Source organism: Taudactylus pleione, unplaced genomic scaffold, assembly GCF_031769625.1.
Source record: "Taudactylus pleione unplaced genomic scaffold, aTauple2 ptg000151l, whole genome shotgun sequence".
In the NCBI taxonomy this organism is placed as follows: Eukaryota; Metazoa; Chordata; class Amphibia; order Anura; family Myobatrachidae; genus Taudactylus; species Taudactylus pleione.
The window spans coordinates 4,832,858-4,843,703 of record NW_028284553.1 but is presented as its reverse complement, the minus strand read 5'-3'; the positions used below and the strand labels follow the sequence as shown (position 1 = coordinate 4,843,703).

Below are 10,846 nucleotides of genomic sequence, written 5' to 3'. Positions count from 1 at the left end.
GCCCCCACGCCAACCACTGAGGTGTTTACTTCGACAATAAATGAAAGGTCAGTATTGGGATGCCGAAGAACCAGAGCGGAGGTAAAGGCAAGTTTTAAGGAGTCAAAAGCTTGAAGAGCTTTGACTGGCGAGTTAGCGACATCAGCTCCTTTCTTGGTGAGCTCCACAATATTTGTGACTATGAATGAAAAGGAATAGTCAAATCTTCTGTAATAAGAGGGCAAAGAAAAGGAAGCACTGTATTGCTTTTATATTGGTAGGCTGAATCCAATCTAAGATGGCCTTAACGTTGCTTGGATCCATTGAGAATTCTTGAGAGGAAATGATGTACTCCAGAAATGACACTTCTTGAACTTCGAAATCGCATTTCTCTGGTTTTGCATATAAATTGTTCTCCATGAGTTTTAGCAGCACCAGTCTCATTTGCTTGCAATGTTCTTCCAGAGAGCTAGAATAAATTAGGATATCATTGAGGTAGACTACCGCAAATACCCCGAGATATACCCTCAATACATCATTAATGTAGTCCTGGAAGACAGCAGGGGCATTAGACAGGCTGAATGGCACCACCAGGTATTCATAATGGCTGAAATGGGTGTTAAAGGCCGTTTTCAACTCGTTACCCTCTCTGATGCGGACCATATTATATGCACCTCTGAGATCTATTTTGGCAAAGATGGAGGCCCCCCGAAGTCTAACAAACAATACTGAAATCAAGTGCAAAGGATAGGAGTTCTTAACCGTGATGTTATTCAATCCACGAAAATCAATGCATGATCGAAGAGAGCTACCCTTCTGTTGCACAAAAATAAAGCCTACTCTGACCGCCGATTTGGAAGGCCAAATAAATAATTTCTCCAAAGCGTCCTTGATATATTCCTCCATAGCCTTGCTTTCAGGAAGGGATAGAGCAGAGAGTCTGCCTTTGGGAAGCTTAGCACCAGGAAGGAGATCAATCGCACATAGGAATGGTGAGGTGGAAGGGTTTCTGCCTTTCTTTTAGAAAATACTTCTGCCAAGTCTTGATAAGGACCCAGAATCCTGGGAGCCGATTTGGACTGAAATTTAGTAGCCAGATGGACAGGAAGCATGATGCAGCTAGAGGAAGAAGAATAACTCCACTGAATAATTTCTCAAGTTTGCCAATTAATGACAGGGTTATGTCTTCTAAGCCAAGGAAGACTCAACACTAATGGAGCCAGCGGACACTGGAGCAATAAGAATGTGATGGGATATGTCTAAGATATAACGACAACTCTGGAACGTTCTTCTCCATTAAGTGCAACTACTGAAAGAGGTTGTATAAGTGGTTCGGCTGCCAGTCCAAATGATTAAAAAAAGGAGATGTCCATAAAAATTCCTGCTGCTGTGATGTCCAAGAATGCTGGAACAGAAACTTGACTGCCTCTACCTTGAATGATGGTGAAGATAAGGACTGAATTTGCAGGAGAGACAGATGAAAGGTCTAGGTGCAGCTCTCCTAAGACACCAAGACATTGCCTTTTCCTGATTTAACAAGACAATTCCAGGCTGAATGCCCTTTCTCTCCACAATATAAGCAGAGGCCCTGTGAGCTGATAGGCACCCAACTGAATAGGTTCTCCAGGATCCGGTTGAGTTACCCAAACAGGAGACCAAGGAGCAGATGTAGGGAGCTCCTTCTCTATTCTACATTCCCGGATGCGGTGATCAATATGAATGACTTGGTGCATGAGGTCGTCCCATGTCTCCGGAACCATATGTTGTACAAGGATATCCTTTAACTGATCTGAGAGACCAAGATGGAATTGACTTCTTAGTGCAGGATCATTCCAACCAGAGTCATTGGCCCACTTAAGGAACTCTGTGCAGTAATCTTCTGCAGCTCTTTGATTTTGTGACAAAGATCAGAGATCTGATTCAGCCAATGCTGCCTTGTCTGGTTCATTGTACAGAAGGCTTAGAGTGTCAAAGAAAGCATACACCATTTAGAGAGCACCATGAGCTGGAGGTAGACCAAAGGCTCAGGTCTGGGGGTCATCTTGCAGCAAAGAAATAATAATACTGACCTGTTAAGTCTCTGATCCAGAAGAAGCAGGCCAAAGCCTGAACACCAATTTGCAGCATTCCCCGAAGTTGTGAAAATCTTTACGATTGCCAGAAAAATTATCTGGCAGGTTAAGTTTAGGCTCAGGGAGCTAAACTGGGGCTGAAACTGATGCTGAGGGTGGAGCTGCCCATGTCTCTTTCACCCGGAGAGATAGTTCCTGGACCCTTTGTGTTAGGACCTGTATTTGGGCAGCAAGGATTTGAGCTGGGTTCTGACCAAGCTCCATGATCAATCTGTGGCTCTACAAATCTTTTGTGGCAAGTAATAATTTTGTGATTCCTGGAGGAATCAACTGTATAAATGTAGAGCCAACTGATGACAGCCTTGAGGGCTGGAATGTATAGTACTAGTCATGGCCAAGGGTTAAGGATTTGATGCAACCTGTGGGCTGTAGGTGCAGCCTTGAAAGCTGATTGTGGCCTTTATAGTTGTGGCTAATGGACTGATGATGTGGTGCAGCCTTTGTGCTGTTGGAGCAGCCTTGCTTGGATTGTGGCCTTTATAGTTGTGACCAAGGGAATGAAGATGTGAAATGGCCTTTCGGCTGTTGCAACAGCCTTGAGGGCTGATTGTGGCCTTTATAGTTGTGGCCAAGGGACTGATTATGTGGAGCAGCCTTTGGGCTGTTGGAGCAGCATTGGGGGCTGAGGGCCTGATTCAGACCCAGTTGCTAAGGAGCGATAGCTTGCTGCCGGGCGATTGTTGCTCAAAACGCATGCATCTAATTCACATTGTGCATGCGCAAGCCAGTCTCTGTGATGGGAAATCGTGCACTTGTAGCACACAGATTACCCACTACTTTGAGTGACAGTGCCTTTTGTGGGTAGTAACAGGGGAAGGTGCTTGTAAACGGGGGAGTATTGTTGCGAATACAGGTGTGTCAGGCCAACAAAATGCTGTTTAAAGGGCGTGCATTATTAGCAAACTTGCATCATCATACACGTCACCTGCATGTATTTCAGCCTGCACTGATCGCAGTTCTTGCGATGGAGTAAGGTTACCTCAAGGGCTGCGAGCAGCTCTGATGGCTCTCGATGTTACTGATTAATCAAACAATTCCAGGAGATGACGTGTGTTGCAAGGGGAAAGGGGCCATCTTAATACACTTGCGAGCGCTCAGTGCCATGGCTCGCTAAGACATAGAGGGCGTCCTTATGCCACGCAGTGCAATTGCATAATTTAAATATCCGGCCCCTTTTTTGCAGTGAGCAAATGCATTTTGCGAGCGGGTCAGAATGGGCTCCAGATTGTGGCCTTTATAGTCATGGCAAAGGGACTGATGACATGAAGCAGCTTTTGGGCTGTTGCAGCAGCCTTCAGGGCTGAAAGAGACCTGGGGCCACAGAACCGTTCAAGCTCTTGGGCTGATGAGACTCAGGTGTGGTATGCAACAAGAACATGTGCCGCCGAGATGACACTGGCAACGGTGTGCTTAATAGCACACCTGGAATGCAGAGTCGCTACCTGTGTTGCCGGGATAACACTGGCGACGGTGTGCTAAATTGTGCACCTGGAACGCAGAGTTGCTACCAATGTCGCCGGGATGACACGGGCAACAGTTAGCAGTCGGGAAGCCGACGGACTTAATCCCGACCACCGGCTTCCCGACTGTCTAATCCTGGCAAGTGTCTAATAACAGGCATCGATATCCCGACACCTGTCATTAGACCTACGATGGGAGATCGACACCCGGGTTACTCATCGAAGGTAAGCATGGTGCCAGGCATGGACAGCCGCGTGGGGGAGGGTTAAGCTTAGTGTACCCAGGGGGGACTTAGGGTTAGGCACCTCCTCAGGGGGTTAGGTTAAGGCTAGAGGAAGAAAGTGTTAGAGTTAGGCACCCCCCTGGGGGACTTAGGTTTAGGCAGCAGGGAGGGGGGAATTAGGGTTAGGCCCTTGGGCGGAGGTTAGGGTTAGGCACCCCTAAGGGAGGGTTAGGGTTATGGGGGGGGGATCAGGTTAGTTTATACTTACCTTAGGATGTTCGGGATCTTCACCTCTGTCGGTCTGCATGCATCCGGCGGTAAATCATATTGTTCCCTTGGTGACGGTGTGCTGAATTGCGCAACTGGAACGCAGAGCTGCTTCCAATGCTGCCAGGATGATACTGGCGACAGTGTGCTAAATTGCGCACCTGGAACTCAGAGCTGCTAGCAATGCCACCAGGATGACACTGGCGACGGTGTGCTAAATTGTGCACCTGGAATGCAGAGTAGCTACCAGTGCCGCTGGGATGACACTGGTGACAGTGTGCTAGATTGCGCACCAGGAATGCAGACTAGCTACCAGTGCCACCGGGATGATACTGGTGGCGATGTACAAGATTGCGCACCTGGAGCGTTAAATTGTGAGTGGTGCCGCCGGGTTGACACAAGCTGCCGGATGGTGACAGATGTTTCTGAGGTAGGAAGCACACTGTGCATGCCAGATGGTACAAGCAGCACGCGTGGATGAGATGCATGTGGAGCCACCTGGATGGAATAAATGGCACCAAGAATACACAGCTTGACTGTCTCAGGAACTTGACTGACAAGCAGAAGACTAGAAACTGGAAGAATGAAAAACTCTATCACTGTCATGGAATGAAGGGCTGGCTGGAATTTAACAGAACAGGGCCCAACCAGAGCAAGCCTCCCTTAATGATGCACCTGTGCTGGGCACAGACAGGAGAATCACATAGCATGCACCTGACACTGTACACAGAAGCTGCAAACAATATGATCTGCTTAACCACAGATCATGACAATAGGTCATCCAGGGTAAGTCTATTTGCCTAGATATCTACAGCCATACCTATTTCTCAGCACCCAATCTCATCCGACCTTGGCAGCTAAGAGTTGTCGGGCCTGGGTAGTACTTGGATGGGAGTCTTCCTGGGAAGTCTGGATGCTGTAGATGGATCTTTGAATGTATACAGAAGCCCTGGCCCTGAATAAGAAGAACAAAAGGAAGCAACATCCTCAGATGAAGAAGGAGAAGGGATACATGGACCATTATCTACCATTCACTGAAAGATATATCCATTCCTAATGAACTAGACTCCTGGAGGACTTGAAGGAAGAATGAAAGAACCATGCAAGGCTCCCACAAACTATTTAAGTCACTACGTGATGTAAAAGAAAAGAGTCAATACCCGTGAAACATCATGGAAATTCTAGAGCCATTTTCACCCCTATGAAATGAATAATAAATAAGGAAAAAATAATCCCAAATGCTTAAATACATTATTATTTTTACTTTTATTTATATCAAAGAGGTAGCTATTCAGATATCAACATATCTATGAATACTATTTAGTGTGTGCAGTAAATATTTTACATAAGGGGGTAATATTGACCATTGGGTTCATATCCCAAATCACAACATATTTTACATTCATACATGCTATGTACTTTGTCTCCAGAAGATCCATAACATCTGGGCTGGGGCAATATTCTAATAGTCGGCATAATAAACATATCCAGTTTCTTATGTTTCTAAATTAATTTAAGTATTTTACTAATAATGTTATTTTGCAATATTGAAAGTTGATATATACTTATTTTCTATAAGATATTAGTTATCTGTGCATATGTGTTTGATTAGTAGTCAATGACATTACTTTAAATGTATATCTGAATTTGAGTATACATTGTTGGACTAAATTCTATCAGAAGGAATCTGAATGGGAGTGAGTGAATTGGAAGAGGCTGCATGTATTTATTCACCTAAATTATAGTTATCAGGTTAAACTCAGCTCACAGGAAGTGAGGTCATTGATTAGTACTTATTGACCCCAATTAGTGGGGTATATATCCCTAGGATTTCTTATGGAGCCACATTTCCCTTGACAAAGTCTGTGGATCAGACGAAGCTCCATACCCTTTCCTTACATGAACTTGCCTAAGAAATTACAAACTTAATATGAATTACCTCTTTTAATCCATATTGCTCATTGTATATGTGTATTTTACTTTCTATTTTTAGTCTTTTTTAGATATATTTATGGAATGTTGTTATTAGCATAATAAAATTGTTTTTATCCTTTTTTCATATTACCACTTGTTTCTCTGGGTTGTACCTAAGAATGAGGTAATGTATATCAATTGCCCATAGACTATAAGGGACCTATTATAGCATGTGCTGCTATTGTATGCTGCACACAGGTTCCCTTTTTAAATATCTCTTTTTTGCACAGATGCACTGACACTTTATCATTTCATCTAAGTTTTAGTTTTCTCTATATTTATTAACTATACATTGTTCACTAGATTAGAACATAATTGCATATTAATAATATGTGAAAGATATTCACATCAGTATACTTCTTCTTCTTCATATGCTCATTGCTAATACTAATTAGCTAATTTGTTTATAGCACTAAAGTCGCTGCACACTAAGGGCCTGATTCAGACCCGGACGCTATCAGCCGTTCGCCCGCAGGTGGTTCGTCCGTCCAAATGTCAAACCAAGTGCTCGTACGAGTGATCGCTCGTAGCGAGTCTTCTGTCCCCTATTTCCACTACCCCTCCTCTAGCTAACGAGCATCCGAAATAGCGAGCGCACTACTCGTTTTTGGATGAAGTGTTCGCTCGCACAAGTACGACCGGAAGTAGGCCTGTCATTTGTCGATTGCCGTGAATCGATTGGTGGCAATCATTACCTTAATTGACTTAATTGTTGCTCGTAAGTTTTGAATGTTGTTTTTTTTTGGAATGTCAATAAACTTTATTGTTTGTTTTGTGTTCATTTTGGTCCGTAGAATCCAATCACTTTTAACGGGAAACTTGTTTTTTTTCAATCCAAAGGCAGTTTCTTTTATTTTTTCTTAGCTTTTAATTTGATTTTAAATTATGAAATTGTTTGATTTCCAGCTTGTTGCTAACGCATCCAAATGCAGCAAGCCAATCATAAGTCACAATATATTTTTAGGGGTTGTCCACATGACTCACACATTAACCAATAGAATGCTTCATATTATTTATGAAAGTACATTAGCCAATCAAAATTTATGGGTCCCTGTAATAAAACTGATTTGTGTAAAAAAAAAAACATTGCCATCATGAGAGCCAGTGCTTTCACACGGCGGGAGCTACTGGTGCTGACGGAAATAATAGATCGCCGTATAATGGACATGCCGCCCCCAATCACCAACCAACGCAAGTGCCGCGCGTACGGCGCAGGCTGCGGGCAGTTGGCTTTCGGCGGACCATCGGCCAATTGGAACAGCGGTGGTCCGATTTACGACGCCGGTCCCCACACCTGCTTGGGCATCTTTGGATGAGGATCCATCGGCGTAAGTGGATATTTGAATGTTTATATATCTCTGACAATCTGTTGTTACTTTTTGTCTTTGCTAATGTAAATTTGCATTAATGCGTGTGCATGTGTACAGTATGCGTTTTTTTAGGCCTAAATGACACCTTGTTTTTTTTTTCTCACGATTAATATTTTCTTTTGGTTTCATGTTTTAGCTTTAAAATATTTTTGGGTATACATATTTGCTAATATTACAAATGATACATCATTTAGGTCAGGAGCAGATACGGAGACAAAGAAGGAGGCCTGCCTGACCCCTCTCCCCAACTCCCACCATCTCCTCCCCTGCCCACTCCTCCCAAATTTCCCCACCCTCCCCTGACCTGCTCATCCCTATTTCCCCTCCCTCTCCTGCTCCCCAAATACAAATAAACCCTCCCTCCCCTGTCCTACCCATCCACATTCCCACACCCTCCCCTGATGCACCCACTCCTCAATCCAACCCCTCCCCTTTATCCCCCATGGACATTTCTCCCCCGTCTACACCCATCCACTGGCCCACTTTGGAGGAAGAGGATCTGGCCCAACCTGGCCCTCAACCTGCAGGTATTTTGTTTATGATGTTTTCATTTTTTGTGCTAAAATGTGCACTATATGCATGCACTGTTGTATCCCTGCCTACAATCTAAGAGCAGTCCTTTTTTTTTGGGTGGTATTTTTTTTAAAATTGACCTTCAAAATTTTTTATTTTTTTTTATTTTTTAATAGACATTTTTTCTTTCTGTCTAATTTTTCTTTATTTTTTGTCTTAATTTTTGGCACAATTTATTCCTGTTTCAAAAAATAAAAGAAAAAATTAAAAAACATATGCCAGAACCAAATACAAGTTTCATTGTGATGTTTAAAATGTATACACTAAAATCAATATGCAAATGGTGTAAGGATTATTTAAGTTCCCAAAGTGATTGTTCAAACCACTCTTCTCATGTCCATGTTTATTTTTTGGGGGTTTTTGTGGCAATTGCTAATTTTTGCAAATTTTTGATAACACTATAGTTTGGCATCAATTAGCATGGTATTTAAATTTTATTTAAGTGTCAATAATCCTGTTTTTCTTGTATGTATTTGTTTTACAAATCAAATTTAATTTAAATACATATTTGTCTTTCTACAGACCCAAGGATGCGTGAACGTGCCATTTTGGGGCAGATCGTGGAAATGCGAGGACATTTGGTGCAGCTCCTGGTTGCAATGAACCATTTGATTGTTTTGCTGCGCCATTAATTTTTTGATTTCTTCTATTTTGTTAATAACATTTTTTTGTTTAAAACAATCTCATTTATTGAGTCCCAAATTAGCTCACAAGGTCATTTTGTTTTATTTTTATGGTGTAAACATTTGTGTTTATGGAATTTGCATAGGAAAATGCAAACAATGTGGCATACCAAATTCAGGGAGTATGTCATCTTTTAAAGTTAAACTTTTCACAAAAAAGTGTTTTCCTAGACTTTAAATACATATTTTGACATTCCAAAAATTGGTCCAAATGTCATTCAATCCATAAGGTTTTTTGAAAAATACCTTATATCATTATTTTAGTTAATCCAAAAAATCCATGCAACTCCAAAAATTAAAAAAAAAAATGAGAAAAGGTAGGCCCACTATGAAAACATGTTGTTAATTGTTATGTGTTTTTTTTATTTTTTAACAACCCCAACAACCCCAAAATAAATTTAAAAAACAAAAACCCAATTAAGTTAAAAGAGAATGTCCATTTGCTGGTTTTTCATGTAAAATAAACAAATAATTTTAAAAGTCATTTATTAAACAATATATGACAATAAAAAGTAAATACACACAAAGAATGGCAACAAAAAATCAAGAACTGCTTGAAGATGGTGCATGCCAACATGTTGTCCCAAAATCAGGTAAGAAACACATTTGTCCAGGTGTAAAGTTCATTTTGGAGTCATTCATGTCACAGGCGAGCATTTTCAGGAAGTTAGAAGGTTGTTGTTTGGATTTTGCATTAAAAAAAAAAAAGGTTAAAATTCAAAACATAGGATAGTAAACACACATAATTTTCAGTCTTCACAATGTCAACACATGTAAAACCAAGGAAAATCAAATACCTGAAAAAGCGGGAAACATCATAATCAAGCATGGCCCCCCCTGACACTCTCCTCCAACCAACCTCGGGGAGGCCATCCTCAGGCAAGGCATCCTCTGGCTGCATTAGGACACCACTCCTTATGGCGATGTTGTGAAATATCCCACACAGGACCACAATTTTGGAAACCATAGCCGGCAAATACATTAGGTCGCCACCAGAGCGGTGGAGGCATCGAATCGGCCTTTTAAAAGGCTGATACAATGCTCCACCACCTGCCTGGTGGCAGTAAGTGTGGAATTATATTGAGTTTGCGGCCCTGGTGTGGGAACCAAATATGGAGTGAGCAGCCAGGGCGTGCAAGGGTAACCACTGTCTCCTGTGAAAAAAAAAAAAATGCAGTACCATTTCTAAGTCAACAGTGTTTGGTTTTCAAATTAGGGGTACCACTTTCCCAGAAGCCATGCGTCACCAGCTTGTAGGTTGTTTAATTTGTGCCAAAGCCCTGATTGCCGGATGACAAATGAATCATGTGCACTTCCTGGAAATTTGGCATTCAGGGACAGGATCTGGAGGGAGGCATCACATACCACCATTACATTCAACGAATGAAAATGCTTGCGGTTCCTAAATATGGCCTCCAGCGCTGCTGGAGGCTGAAGTGGTATGTGAGTGCCATCCACAACCCCTATGATGTGTGGGAAGCCTGCAATTTGGTAAAAATTCTGCTTCACCAGATTTAGGGAACCCATATCCAATGGCATATTAATAAAATGATGTAGGTGCTTAAACAGTGCATCCATAACCGCCCTCAGAATCCTTGAAAGGATGATTGGGAAATGCCTGCAACAATCCCAACTGTGGTCTGGAAGGTTTCCTGAGGCACAAAAATGTAACACCGACATTAACTGTGTAAGTGGTGGTATTGCTGTTGGATTGTTAATTTGCCTTTCAAGATCACTCTCTATTAATGAAAGATTGTCTAGGATGATTTGGGGTGGTAGGCGATACCACCATAAAACCACATCATCAGGCATTCCAAAAAGGGTGACATGTGTTCTAAATATCTGGAGCCTTGCACGCTTACGAGGATGTTCAGGTTGGTCGGGGTCATGGACCATTGCCACTATAATTCGCCCAACATCAATCTGAAATGTTAGACAATGTAGTTAGTTTAAAAATATTTATAAGTAAGAAAATATACTTATCTTTTTGACAAATTAAGACGAATCTTACAGGGTTAGGCAGTGACATCTTGAAGAAAACCTACGAATTAGATTTAACATAAATAAAAACTCCAAAAAAAAATAAAAATAAAGACAGCCTAAGGCAAAAATCTAAAGAATGCATGCACTACACAGATGTTGTTAGTGTCTGATTTAATTCAATTAATCCAATGTACGCTAATG

General features: G+C 41.9%; 1 pseudogene; it reads left to right on the top strand.

Moving 5' to 3' along the window:
* Positions 1–4,868: 4,868 nt before the first annotated feature.
* On the top strand, positions 4,869–4,987 carry LOC148522206 (5S ribosomal RNA; annotated as a pseudogene).
* Positions 4,988–10,846: the final 5,859 nt, after the last annotated feature.